Source organism: Canis lupus, chromosome 8 (genome assembly GCF_003254725.2).
Source record: "Canis lupus dingo isolate Sandy chromosome 8, ASM325472v2, whole genome shotgun sequence".
In the NCBI taxonomy this organism is placed as follows: Eukaryota; Metazoa; Chordata; class Mammalia; order Carnivora; family Canidae; genus Canis; species Canis lupus.
Window position 1 is genome coordinate 72,284,550 of NC_064250.1, and position 15,405 is coordinate 72,299,954.

Sequence of the window (15,405 nt, forward strand, 5' to 3'; positions counted from 1 at the left end):
GCAAAACAAGCCTGATGGCTCCCCCTCAGCCTTAGGAACAGTTACGCCCTCAAAATTCTCACTAGAAATTAAAGAAAGCCTCTGCCTGAGGGCCCTGCATGAGAAAGGAGTCCTTGGATGTCACTGCTGTCAATCTGCTTGGGTGTTAAAGAAACATCGCCTGCAGGAAGGGGAAGCTACGGTTGTTTGCACAGGGCTTGACTGCGGAGGCACCTGGTTTTGCCTTTTCCTGCCTGGAGTCCATGGTCTGGCTTCAATCCCAGGTAAATGTCAGAAGGAACCCAGAGCAAGCTCTAGACTGACTAAATGCAGCCAAACAGACAAACACTACTAAGAGATTAAGAGAAATGAACAGAATGCATGGGTTTGTCTGACTGAAAACCCTAGCAGCAGTGACTTCAGGCAGAGCTGAATCAAGGTGCTCCATGATTTGCCATCAGTCTGCCTCCACTTTTGCTTCCTGCTGTCCTCTGTGTTGGCCACCTCCTCTCAGGCTTTCCATTAATGGTAGCAAATGGTTTCTGCCATAACCAGACTCAAGTCTGCCCAGCTTGCAGCCCCAAGGGAAAGGAATGTATAAACTGCTTCTTGCTTTCCAGTGGCCACTTGCCCTTCTCCCATTGGAATGGAATTTTGAGCAAAGCCCACAGACCCAGTGACCTCTTCACTACCTACCTAGGTCTGCTGGAATCCTCTATGAGATCCTCGAGGTCTACTTACTATACCTCTCCGCCCTGCTGTCTGCCCAGGGAGGTTGCCCTTAATCAACAATAGCCACAGATTCCCTTGCTCTCTCTATTCTAAAAGCCTCTGGCTAATGAAAAACTCCAGCAGGAAACGGTGGCCACATTATTTATTCCTCCAGCTTCTTCGTGTCAGCATTGCCGCAAGCTGGCCATGTCACTTCTCCAGAGTTCACATTTCCTTTCACGGCAGCCCCTCTGCACCTGCCTTTCCCTGTTCTGCTCCCTCCTCTCACCCTTCAGACAGGAATGGTAACAGTCCTCGCTTGTTACCAGCTTGGGGTACAGCTCTATTGCTTGAGGGTTTCTATATCCCACCCATAATTAGAATGTGCTCTCTGGATCCTTCCCAAATGCTGACAGATGCACTAGATTTGATGCAGGAAAAAGCTCTAGCCAGTTGGATATGCATAGAAACGATGTGAGAAACTTCCAGGTCACACCCTGAAAGGAAGAGGTGTGCATCCTACCACCATTGTCTCACCCTCTTCACGGTCTGGTGCAAAGCAGATTAGGTGAAAAGCCATCCTGGACACGTGGACAAGAGCAATATCCTAGGGATGGTGGAGCAAAAATATAGTAAGAGCTAGGATTCCTGCATGCTCCATAGAGCAGAGCTGCCAAAGTCAGACAAAACTACTGTTGGGGTATTTCAACCATGGTGATTTAGAGCCTCTGTCTTTGAAGCTGAACCCATGTTCCAATCCACACAGTGACCCTCTCTTTCTCAATAATTCCTGTCAATGTTCCCGAATTGTCTCTCTGTCCTTGAGCCACATCTCCAACTACAATCCAATCATTATTGCCAGGGAAATGGAATATTCTAACTGGCCAGGCTTGAATCCATCCCTGGAACTGGAGCTCTGATACTAGAAGGATGGCAGATTTGTGTTGGGGGAGCAAAAGTAACTATTCCTTATAGTTGTGACCAGAGCCACACTAAGCAATTCCTATGTACCTATATCCATGGTCTCATCCTTGCAGTACTTTATTAGCTCTTGTGATTCTGGGGGCCAACTGGGTTTAGTTGGGCTACTCTTCCTTGGGTCTCTTGCAGTAGAGGATAAAGGAAGCTGGGGCAATGTGCAGGCTCACCTGGCTGGCCATCCAAAAGGGCAACAGTTGAAGCTGACTGTTGGCTGGAAGTATAGCTGTGGCTGCTGACCAAAGTGTCCATAAACAGTGTCTTTTTTAAAGATTTTATTTATTTATTCATGAGAGACACAGAGAGAGAGAGACAGAGACACAGGCAGAGGGAGAGGCAGGCTCCGTGCAGGGAGCCCGATGTGGGACTTGATCCCAGGACTCTGGGATCATGCCATGAACCAAAAGCAGATGTTCAACAGCTGAGCCACCCAGGCGTCCCTACAAACAGTGTCTTGATATGGTTTGGGCTTCTCACAGAAAGGTGCTCCCAGTGTAGTGGCCCCACATTTCTTACATGGTAGCTGGCTTCCAAGAAGCAGGAAGAGGAAACTATCAAGCCAGTAGAGAGCTATGGGCAGAACTGCCATGGCATCACTTCTACCATATGCTTTTAGACAAAGAAGCCATAGGGCCACCTGGTTTCGAAGGCGTTCAGAAATATTTCACCTCTGTAGCAGTGGTGGCAAGTTCACACTGCAAAAGAGAATTGTAGGAAGGGAGAGATTGTGGCAGCTATCTTTAGAAAATACACCCTGGCACAGTCTGCCCTCTGGCCACAGTTCTCATCCCTCCATAGACAAAATATTCTCAGCCCTCATCCAAGACCCCAAAATCTATCCAATTACAGCATCAGCTTAAGGTCCAGGTTTAATTAAATTAGGTCCAGGTAAGCATGAGACTCCTCAAGTACAACACTCCAAATATGGTTCTTCTTTATGAAGATCTGTATGATAAAAAGGATCTGACCTCTCACAATATGAAATGAGGGCATGGAATAACTATCACCTCACTCTTAACCAAAAATGGGCCTCACAACCCTAAAATCCAGCCAAGTACTTTGTACCAGTTCCCTGATTAGGATAAGTTCTATTCCCTGAAAGTGGTTCTCTGTGGTTCTGGTTTTACTCTTTGAGCTCTAACCTCTATTCCTAGAATCAGTCCTCATTTTCCATAATAAATGGCCCACAGTTTCAGCTGAGTAGTTTCCTCAGTAGTTTCCTGCTTTCTGCCTTAGGAAGTTGAGGGCTCAAAGGCTTCTTTTGGTTTTAAATTCCCTTTTAGCCCACACTGACATAATTTCTTTATAAACTGTGGATTCCTGTGTATCAACTTATAATCTCTTGAGACAGGCTTCTCTCTACCTTGGGTAGAGACCCAGGGTATATCATCCTTAGGACTCTTTAAAACCCTATTTATAAAAAATTAAAAATTAAAAAAAAAAAAACTACTTATAGGAGAGAGTCTACAAAAGAGTTTCTCAACTGAAGGTGATTTTGCTACTGCCTGAAGAACATGTGAATGTCTGGAGACATTTTTGGTTTTCACAAGTGGTGAGGGGCTGTCATGTAGTGAGCAGAGAGCTGAAATGATACTAAACATCCAACAATGCACAGAAAAGCTTCCTATGAAAGGAATTATCCATCCCCAAATGTCAGTAAAACCAAGGTCAAGAAACACTGGCCTAAAAAAAAAAGAAAAGAAAAAGAAACACTGGCCTATAGGAATTGCCCTAAAATATTTCTAAATCCTCAGGTAAGCATCTTACAGTCACATGTTTGTCTTCGTGTGATCAGGATCACTAGAAGACATACAGTCTTAAAAATTCCTCCCAAGAGGAAACAAGAAGTGTAGAGTGGGTGCATTCATAGAAAAGATCTGATAAAGCCTCAAAATCCCTAGCCAGGCTGACTGGTGAAGACATCTCTTTCCCAAAGCCAGTCAGCAAAGACTGGAAGAGGTGACTACTTCTTCAGATATGAAGACAGCAACACAAGATTTCAAAAAATATGAAAAAAAATAAAGAAAACATGACATCATGAAAAGAGCAAGTAAGCTTATTTTTTCAGTGACTTACCTCCCAAAAATAGAGATCTAAGAGTTACCTGACAAAAAATTCAAAACAATGGTTTTAAGGAATCCTAGTGAGATGCAAAAGAACACAGATCAGCAACTCAAAGAAATCAGGAAAACAGAACATGAACAAAATGAGAACAGAGAAATATAAATTCTAAAAGAGAACCAAAAAAATGTGATGGTTGGGGGGGAGGTGAGATAGGGGATGAGATGAGGGAGTGTACTTGTGATGAGCACCAAGTATTGTATGGAAATGTTAAATCCACTATATTTTACACCTACACTAATATTACACTATATGTTAATTAACTGGCATCTAAATAAGAACTTTAAAAAATAAAGACTATTTAAAACCACCCCCCCCCCAAAAAAAAAAAAACAAATTCTGGAGCCAAAGAAAACAATGAAGTGAAACATGCAACCAAGAGCATCAAAAGCAAACTGGATCTAAGCAGAAGAAAGAATCTGTGGACTCAAAGATAGGTCATATGAAATCATCCATTCAGAGAAGAAAAAAGAATGAAGAGTGAAGAAAACCTATGAGAATTATGGGGCATCATCAGATGAATAATATACATATGAGAATCCCAGAGGAAGTAGAAAGGGGAAGAAAGCTTATTTAAAGAAATAATGGCTAAAAACTTTCTAAATTTGGGAAGAAATATGGACTTCTAAGTGCATGAAGGTCATAGGTTCCCAAACAACCCAAGAGGGATTGGTCAAGATACATTAAGGGAAAAAAAATACTGTCAAAAAAAATCAAAGACAATGAATTTCAAAAACAGTAAGAGGAAAGAAATTCATTACATACCCCCTTAGACTATCAGTGGATTTATTAGTGGAAACCTTGCAGACCAGAAGAGTGGGGTGAGATATTAAAAGTGCTGAAAGGAAAAAACTACCATCCAAGAATAATTTACCCAGCAAAGCTATCCTTCAGAAATGGAGAGATAAAGAGTTTTCTGGATAAACAAAAGCTGAGGAGGTTCCTCACCACTAGACCTGCCCTGTAAGAAATGCTAAAGGGAGTTCTTCAAGACAAAATGGAAGGACACTAACTAGTAACATGAAAACATATGAAAGTATAAAACTCACTGGTGAAGGTAAGTATATAGTCAAATTTAGAATACTCTAGACTGTCACAATGATGTTAAATCAGTTAACTCTAGTAGAAAGGGTTAAATGAAAAATATATTAAAAAAACAGACATGGGGGATGCCTGGATGACTCAGTGGTTGAGTGTCTGTGGCTCAGGTCATGATCTTGGAGTCCTGGGATCAAGTCCCACATCAGGCTCCCCTGAGGGAGCCTGCTTCTCCCTCTGCCTGTGTCTCTGCCTCTCTCTGTGTGTCTCTCATGAATAAATAAATAAAATCTTTAAAACAAAAAAACATAGGTAGCATAATTTGTTAATGGATACACAATGTAAAAAGATACAAATTGTGACATCGAAAATATAAAATGTAGTGGGGAGTATAAATGTAGAGTTTTTGTATGTGATTGCAGTTATACTGTTAACAGTTTAAAATAGCCTGTTATATTTCATGTAGGTGTCATGGTAACCACAAAGCAAAAATCTAATGTAGATATACAAAAGGTAGAGAAATGAATCAAAAGTGCCACTGCAGAAAATTGTCAAATCATGAAGGAAAATAGTAAGGAAGAAAGGAACTACAAAATGACCAGGAAAGAAAAAAAAGAACAAGGACAATTACAAGTCCTTACCTGCTATCAATAATTATTTTCAGTGTAAATGATTTAAATTCTCCAATCAACAATCAAAAGATGCAGAGTAGTTGAATTGATTTGTTGTAAAAACCCAACTATATGCTTCCCATAAAGGACTCAATTCAGGTTCAAGGACACACAGAGGCTCAAAGTGAAGGGATGGGAAAAGATATTCCACACAACTGAGAACCAAATGAGAGCAGAGGTAGTTTTAGACAAAACAGACTTTAAGTCAGAAACTGGAACAAGAGACAAAGTCATTATATAATGATTAAGAGTTCAATTCGTCAAATGGTTCTGTTGTGAATACATTTGCACGTAATATTGAAGTGCCTGAGTACATTAAGCAAATAGCAGATCTGAAGGGAGAAATAAATAGCAATGTAATAGTAGGGAATGTCAGTACCCCACTTTCAATAATAGATAGCTCATCCAGACAGAAAAGGCTTTGGACTTGAACTACACTTTCGACCAAATGGACCTAACAGACATGGGATTTCATCCAACAGCAGCAGAATACACATCCTTCTCAGGGGTACACTTAACATTCCCCCAGGATAGACCATGTGTTAGGTCACGAAACAAGTCTTACTTAACAAAGTTAAGAAGATTGAAAGTGCATTGATTATCTTTTCTGACCATGTTTGTATGAAACCAGAAATCAATCACAAGAATAAAGGTAGACAATTTGCAAATATGTGGAACCTACAGAACCTGTGAAATGGAAGAAAATATTTGCTAACCACATAACTGGTAGGGAGTTAATATCTAAAATATATAATAAAGTCATACAACTCAGGAGAAAAAAATAATCCACTTTTAAAATGAGCAAATAATCGAAATAGACAATTTTCCAAGGACATGCAAATGGCCAACATGAAAAGGTGCTCAATATCGCTAATCATCAAAGAAATGCATGCAAATAAAACCCATAACGAGATACCACTCATGGTTGGGGACACTATGGGAAACGGTATGAAGATTCTCCAAAAAATTCAAAACGGAGCTACTCTATGATCCAGTAATCCCCTTCTGAGGATATATCTGAAGGAAATGAAATCAGTATCTCTAAGAGACATCTGCACTGCCATGTTGATTGCCACGTTATTTCTGATAGCCAAGATGTGGAAACAACCCAAGTGTCTGTCAACAGATGAGTGGATAAAGAAAATATTATACACAGTGTAATATTACTCAGCAATTAAAAAGAGAGTGAAATCTTTTTAAATCCATTTGTGATAAGACGGATAACCCTAAAGGACATTATGCTAAGTGCAATGAGCCAGAAAAAGAAAGAGAAATACTATGTGATCTCACTCATATGTGGAATCTAAACACACACAAAAAAAGACAGAGAAGCTCATAGAAACAAAGTAGAATGGTGGCTGCCAGAGGTTTGACGAGGAGGGGGAAATGGGCAGGTGTTGGGCAAAGGGTACAAACTTCCAATTATAAGATGAATAAGTTCTGGGGAGCTAATGGACAGCACGGTGACTCTGCTAATAATGCTGCATTGTATGTTTGAAATTAGCTAAGTGAGTAGATGTTAAGTGTCCTCACCACATACACATGAAAATGGTAATTAGTGAGGTGACCGAAATGTAGTAATTATTTAACAATATATACATATATCAAATCATCACATTTGTAGACATTGAATACATACAATTTTATCAGCTCAATAACGCTAGGGAAAATAAATAAATGACCAATACTATCAAATCTACCTGCATACTCCATCCTTATTCCATCACCCTGACTGCCCTCTATCATTCCCTTGCCTTGTTTTTTAGATTTATGTATTTATTCATGAAAGAGAGAGAGGCAGAGACATAGGCAGAGCAGGCTCCCTACAGGGAGCCTGATTAGGGACTCGATCCTGGGACCCCGGGATCACAACCTGAGTCAAAGACAGATGCTCAACCACTGAGCCACCCAGGCATCCCTCCCTTGCCTTGTTGTAGAATTACCACATGTGTATCCTCAAATGCACATTGCCTTATTTTGCTTTGTTTCGAGCTCTATAAAAATTGTGCCAAGCCATGTATATTATCCAGAAACCCTGTTTCTACTGGGCATTGTTTCTAAGACAATATTGAACTTCGCTAAATTTCATTTTTTATTGCTATATAATACTCCATTGTACTAATGCATCACAATGTATTTATCCATTCTCTTGCATATGGGAACACGAGTTATTTCCAGATATTTGCTCTTATGCACAATACTGCTTTTAACATTCTTGGACATACCTCCTGGCACACGTATGCCAAAATGTCTCTAGGCTCTATTAACTAGGACTGGAACAGGTGAGTCATAAGTATGCATTACATTTAACTCCACAGGATATCAAATCACTTTTTTAAAGATTTTGTTTGTTTGTTTGTTTGTTTGTTTGTTTGTTTATGTATTTATTTGAGAGTGAACATGCAAGAGTGGGAGAGGGAGAAGCAGACTCCCTGTTGAGCAGGGAGTCTGATGTGGGGCTTGATCCCAGGACCTTGGGATCACGACCTGAGCTGAAGGCAGACACTTAACCGACTGAGCCACCTAGGCACCCCTCAAATCATTTTCCTTTTTTAAAATATTTTATTTATTTATTCATGAGAGACACAGAGAAGGAGAGAGAGACATAGGCAGAGGGAGAAGCAGGCTCCCTGTGGGGAGCCCTGTGGGGAGCCCAAGATTCTGGGATCACACCCTGAGCCGAAAGCAGATGCTCAGCCACTGAGCCACCCAGGCGTCCTCTCCAATCATCTTCTAAAGTACTGCACCAACCCTGAGTCGATGGGCGCGGCAGGTCTCACATTCCTGGGTTAGGCAGTGCTCAGAAAGGATGATCACATTGGGCATAACCCCACCTGAGCTGCGGGTGACTTGGGATGAGGGTCCTGCCAGGTGGGTGGCCCTCTCTCTTGCAGCCAGTAAACACCCTTTGATGTCAAGCTTTGGCAAATCACAGTGCCTGACTTAATCACTTATCGTGAGGCATCCATTTCAAAGACAGCTATCTCCAGTAAACACATTGCCAGCCCAATGACAAGATAAAGTGCATGGCCACCTCCACAAGATGTTGGTTGATTTTGACAATGGACCATCTGGGTCCCTTGCCTTCTCTCTTCCTATGCTTCCACTTCCTGGCTGTTATGTTTTTGGGGCACTCCCACCCCCTCACTCCCTCTCCCTCCAATCCCTACCACCGACCTTGTTTTGTGGCCATGTCTGCGCTGTGTAATTTCCCGGTCTTATACTTTAAAAGTTTTTCAAAGATTCCTGGCAGTTGTAGCTGAAGGACTTCTTGCAGCCATTATAAGAATCACCAGGCTGGGTCCAGTCACAACAATAGTTATTAATAAGCTGAGACCTGCACAAAACAGGTAAAAGGGTAGGGAGAGTCCCAGGCCCTCCCATACCACTAAATAGGGAAGTGGAGTAGCCTGCCAGGAAGCTCCACCACCGCCTCAGCCTCCTTCCACCCCTGCCCTGGTGGACCTGACAGTCATTGGTCCACCCTCCTAGTACCCAGCCAGCTCACCACCCTTCGAAAAAGCCAGGAAATAGAAACTTTGGAGACATCTAAACTACTTGGGAAGGGTGAGTCCAGAATGCTGTCCAGCATCCGGACCACAGCTGCTCCATCTCACACTATGAGCCACAATCCCCAGCCCTTCTTCCCTGATCGCTACACCGGCATCCCCAACCTATGAGAAGCTCAAGGAGGAGCTCAAAGTGGCCATACTCGGGAGACCCCAGAGCTCAGCTCCTATGGGGACCACCATGGTCAACATCCACAGTGAGAACTCCATGCCCAACCTCATAGTCTGGTCCCTGTTCAACCTGCCTGGGCTTTGTGGCCTTCACCCATCCTATGAAATCTAGGGACTGAAAGATAGGAGGAGACACAATAGGGGCCCAGGCCTATGCCTCCACTGCCAAGTGCCTGAACATCTGAGCCCTGGTCTCGGACCTCCTTCTGATCATTACCTTCATTTTATTTTCACCACTGGTTCATGAGGGATTTTTGAAGCAATTTCAGAGATCATAAAAGGTTATGGAAGCTACTGGTAACTGTCCGTAGCCTGAGGCTGTCACTCCTTCCACTGAATTTTATGTACACATCAGTCTATAGGTGAATTCAATAAAGCACTTGTGTGTGGGAAAAAGAATAAAATAATGTATTGCATCAATATCACACTTCCAAGCAGTTTATGTATCAGTGCACTTCTCCCCCTCACAACGCTCTGTTAAACTCCTATTTTTTCCCAATCTAATAGTCATAATAGTATCTTCTTATGATCTTAATTCATATTTTCTAGATTAATTTTTTTATGTTTATTGACCACTCATACTGCTTCTTCTATTAACTAATCTTTTGTCCATTTTCCTCTCGGTTTGTTTATTTTCTTATTGAGTTCTTTATGTAGTATCAATACTAATCCTTTGTTGCTTCTGGGTTGCTTACATCTTTTCCCAGCTCCTGACTTGTCTTTTCACTTTATGGAGTCTCTGAGAAAGAAAAGTTTATCATTTTATGTCAACATCTAATAAAATCCCTGAAAATCCTTCTCTAGGAATGTCATGCCCACTCCTAACCTTTCTATTTTCATAAAGTTTTTTAGAATTAGAACTCTGTTGAGATTTTGATTGAAATTCCAGAGATCAACATATGTCAACTGACATCCATATGTATCAAATAATTCAATTCGTGAACATGGTACATTTTCCACTAAAGTTTTTTTTTAATATCTTCCAAAAGATAAAGTTCTCTAAAACTTTTACTTATTTTACTAGACTTATCCCCATGTCTATTATGTGGGATTTTAAAATTGTGTATTTTAATTTTTTCATTGTTGGCATACAGAAACACAATTAATTTTTGTATATTGATCTTAGACCAATATATTTTATTGATCTTTTATTATTACTATCAATATATCTGTAGAGACTTTGGAATTTTTCCATGTAGACATCATGATAATGTTTTACTTCCAAACCACATAGAATTTCTTCTTGCTTTACAGCTGAGGGCCTCTACTACCAGGCTGATAGAAGAAGTGATAATAAATATCTTTTCTTATTAATGGTTTTGAAGGCAGTGCTTCTAATGTTTCACAATTAAGAATTATGTTTGCTATTAAGTGTTTGACCAATACCCTTTATCAAGTTAAGTGAGCTCCCTCTTATTTCTGGTTCACTAAGTGGATATTTTTTTTCCCTAAATAAATGTAAACATTTATTTTCTATGTCTACTGAAATGATTATATGTACTTTCCCCTTTACTGAGTTAGGATGAGTGAATTCAATTTATAGATATTCTAATGTTACACTATCCTATATCCTTGGGATAAAGCCTGGTTGTGATATATTTGTTTAGGAATTTTTGTGTTTTTGTTCTTAAGACGAGCTTGAAACTTTCCTTTCTTGTACCTTTGTTTGCTTGTGAGATCAAGGTTATTACTGTCCCACAGAATAAGTTTCATAAGTAGTCTCTAACTTTCTAATCTTTGAGAGAATTTGTGAAACATCAGAATAATCCACCCTTTTACATTTTAATAGAACTTACCTGGAAAACCAGCAGGCTAAAGTATTTTCTTCATAAGTTTTAGTCCCTGATTCAACTTTTGAATCATTATAAATGGTTCTGAATTTCTCTTTCTTCCTGAGTCAATTGTGGTAACTTAAGTTTTTCTAAAGATCCACTATTTCACCTTACATTTTTAAAGATTTTATTTATTCATGAGAGACACAGAGAGGGGCAAAGATGTAGGCAGAGGGAGGACAAGCAGGCTCCATGCAGGAGCCTGAGGCGGGACTCAATCTCAGAACTCCGGGATCATGTCCCGAGCAGAAGGCAGACGCTCAACCGCTAAGCCCCCCATGCATCCCCCAAATATTTCATCTTAGTTTTCAAATATATTGGCAAAAGCAGTATTTATCATATTCTATGATAGTATCTTCTGTATATGTTATTAGGTCTCTTTTTTTATTCTTAATATTTTTTGCATTTTAGCTCTTTTTCCTTGAGACATCTGGCCAGAAATTTGTTTTATTTATATTTTAGGATACATTTGGCTTTTTTGAAATTTTCTATTGTTTTATTGTGTTCTAGTTCATTCACAGTCATATTTTTACTTTTATCTCCTTCCTTCAAATTTCTTTTTCTTTCTACTTCTTCATGTTATTTTATTCCTTGTCTTATCTAAGTTAAATACTTAAATCATTTATTTTTATACTTTATCTTTTTCTAATATAAGCATTTAAGGCTATAAATTTCTTTTTTTTTTTTTTTAGGCTATAAATTTCTTTCAAAGTATTATTTTCATGGCTTTCCACAAGTTTGCTATGTAATATTTTTATTATTTTTTGGAACAAAATATATTCAAATAAATGTGTTATAATATTTTATTTAACTCATGATATAATTAGAAGTGTGGTTATTAATTTCTTAATGAGAAATTTTAAATTTACCTTTTTGCTACTAACTTCTGGCTTAATTACATTATGGTGATGGAAAGTGATCTGTATAACCCCAGGTCTTTGAAATTTGTTGCAATCTGTTTCATAGCCTAAATGGTCAGTAATTTGCTCTGCTGCATTTTTTTATCCTTTAAATGTGCTACAAAGAAATATGTATTCTTTAATTGATGAATGCAGTGTCCATCTCTTATTGTTTGTAATCCATTGTTTCTGTTATATCAATTATATTCATTAAATCAAGCTTATAATTATGCTAGTAAGATCATACCCACACACATACACACACACTGATTTTTTTTTTTTTTTTTGGCTGACATATTCATTACTGAGAGACTTGTGTTAAAATCTTCCTCTATGATATCAGGTTTCTCTATTTTCACCTACATTTTGCTTTATACATTTTAAAGCTGTTTTATTGAGTGCATACATGTTTGAAATTATTATATCTTCCTGGCGAGCTAAGGCAACTTTTCATTACACAATAATCATTTCTATCCCAAATAATTCCTATATATTTAAGTGTGTTTTGTTTGCTATCTGTATAGGCTCTCCTGATTTCTCTAGGTTAATATTGGTTTAGTCTATTTTTATATCTTTTACTCTCATTTTAAATGTTCATAAATTTTGGATGTATCTTTTATAAAAGCATATAGCAGAATTTAGTTTTTAAAATACAATCTGTCTCTTTTAACTGACATCAGTCCCTTCATTTATTTTCACAGCTTTGTGAGGTATGATGACACTCAGTAAACTACACATATTTAAAGTGCACAATTTAACAATGTATATACCCATTAAGCCATCATCCCAATAAAGCTAATGAACAAATCCATCCCCGCCTCAAATTCTCTCATGTCTATTTATAATCACTTTCTCTCACCCTTTACTGTCCTACCATCACCACACAACCACTGATCTTTCTGTCACTTTATGGAGTAAAGTATTTGCATTTCCTAGAATTTTACACAAATGAAATCATATGATGTAGACTCTTTTATTCTGGCTTATTTTATTCAGCATAAATTATTTTGAGCCCCCATCCATATTGTTGTATTGAAAGTTCATCCCTTCTTATTGCTGAATTGTGTTCTATTGTATAGATAAAGCAAAAATCTGTTTATCCATTCACCTGTTGATGAACATTTTTGTTGTTTCCAGGTTTGGTCTATTACAAGTAAGGCTAATATGAACATAAATATATGAATGTGGATATATACTTTCTTTTCTGTAGGAATGGAATAGCTAGATTATACAGCAAGTGTATGTTTAACTTTTTAAGAAACTGCTAGGGGCAGCTGGGTGCCTCAGTAGTTTGCCTTTGACTCAGGTCATGATCCTGGGATCCTGGGGTCGAGTCCCACATCAGGCTTCCTATGGGGAGCCTGCTTCTCCCTCTGCCTATGTCTCCGCCTCCCTGTGTGTCTCTCATGAATAAATAAATAAAATATATATTTTTTAAAAAAACTGCCAAACTTTTCTAAAGTAGTTGAACTATTTTGTATTTCCACCCCACAGCCCTCACCAGTACTTGGTAAATTCAGCCTTTTCATTTTAACCTTTCTATCTATGTATAGCCCTATATCATTATGGGAACTTGTATTTCCCTAATGAATAATGATGCTCAGTGTGTTTTCATGTGCTTAGTTGCCATCTGTATAACCTATGGTGAAGAATGTGTTAAAAATCTTTACCTTATTCAAGAAAAAATTTGTTCAGACATGGGAGAGCATGAATACAGTCCACCACAACTACAAATTATGCAGTCAAGAATCTGTATTTGGGGAAATCAGAGGGTTCAACATACTCTAAGTGCAAGGGATAAGCCACGCCCTAGAAAAACCATTTTCATGATCATGTTATCACCCCTCAGTTCATTTGTAATTGGATTCTTTCTCCTCTTATTACTGAGTTTTCAGAATTCTTTACATATTCTAGATATAAGAACTTAACTCTTAGATTACTTGCAAATAGTTTTCTCCTGGTCTGTGGCTGGTCTTTTTATTAACTTAGTGTCTTTTTCAGAGCAGAAACTCTATTATTGCTATGAAATCCAATTTATTAATTTTTTCTTTTATGAATTATGCTTTCAATATCGTATCTGATAAATTTTTGCCTAACCCAAGGTCACAAAGGTTTACTCCCAGGTTTTCTTCTAAAAGGTTTAGTTTTTAAGATTTACAATTTGGTCTATGCATGTGATATGAAAAATGGATCGAAGTTCTTTCTTTGTGTGTTCAACTCTTCTGGCAGTTTTTGCTGGAATTACTCTGTAGAATTTCTTTTTGCATTTATAAAAGATTAGTTGTCCAAATATGCATAGGACTATTTCTGGACTCTGCTCTGTTCCATTGACCTACTTGTCTATCTTTTCACCAACAACACATAATTTTGCTTACTGTAGCTATATAATAATCATTGAAACGAGGCAGTGTTAATCCTCCAACTTTGTTCTTTTTTCCCCAAAGTTATTTTGCCTATTCGAAGACCTTTGTGTTTTCATATCAATTTTAGAATCAACTAGTCAGTTCCTACAAAATAGGCCCCTGGGATTTTGATTGGGATTGCAATGAATCTATAGATAATTTGAGGAGAATTAACATCGTAAAAACATCGTCTTTTGGTATAGAAATGCAGTATAGTCATTAGTTTATTTAGGCCTCATTTTGGTAAAGCTTTGCAGTTTTCATATATTTACAGGCCTTTCATATATTTTGTCATATCCATCCCTAAATAGTTCATTTCTTTAAACTGATTGCTGTTAGTACATGGGAAACAACTGATTTGTTTTTATTGATCTGCAGTTGTTCACTGTGTTAAACTCACTTTATAGTGTTTTTGGAGATTCTATTGGACTTTTTACATAGACGATCACATCTGCAAATAAAAAGTCTTATGTCTCTTTCCAATATGAAAGCCTTTTATTTCCTTGTCTTAAAGCACTTATAGAACTTCCAACCACAAGTTGAGTAAAAGTGATGAGAGTAAACATCCCAGTCTTGTTCCATCTTAGGAAAAGAGCACTCAATAGGGGTGATGTTAGCTGTATGGTTTTTTAAATGCCCTTTGTCAGATTGAGAAAGTTCTCTACTGTTCCTGGTTTTCTGAGAGCTTTTGTTACTAAAGGATGTTGGATTTTGTCACATGATTTTTCTGCATCTATTAGTTTACCATATGGGTTTATTTCTTAATATGATAAATTACATTGTTTTTCTGATTTTTTGTGTATTTTTTTTATTGAAGTTTGATTTGCCAACATATAGTATAACACCCAATTATACTTTTTTGCATCTGTATCCCTCCAAGTGTCCCCCTCAGTGCCCGTCACCCGGTCACCCCAACCCCCCACCCACCTACCCTTACACTACCCTTGTTCATTTTCCAGAGTTCGGAGTCTCTCATGTTCTGTCTCCCTCACTGATATTTCCCACTCATTTTCTCTCCTTTCCCCTATAATCTC

General features: G+C 38.4%; 2 long non-coding RNA genes and 1 other non-coding gene across 3 annotated transcripts in view; 1 reads left to right on the top strand and 2 right to left on the bottom strand.

The window, feature by feature from the left end:
* LOC112657457 (uncharacterized) overlaps positions 1-15,405 on the bottom strand; it is a 38,232-nt gene that overhangs the window by 15,622 nt on the left and 7,205 nt on the right. The window lies entirely within an intron of this gene.
* Positions 1-15,405, top strand: part of LOC112657458 (uncharacterized) — a 32,595-nt gene that overhangs the window by 9,142 nt on the left and 8,048 nt on the right. The gene's annotated exons all lie outside the window — the stretch shown is intronic.
* Positions 13,666-13,826, bottom strand: LOC112658219 (U1 spliceosomal RNA). The gene has a single exon (XR_003135610.1). It is a non-coding gene; the product is annotated as a U1 spliceosomal RNA (small nuclear RNA).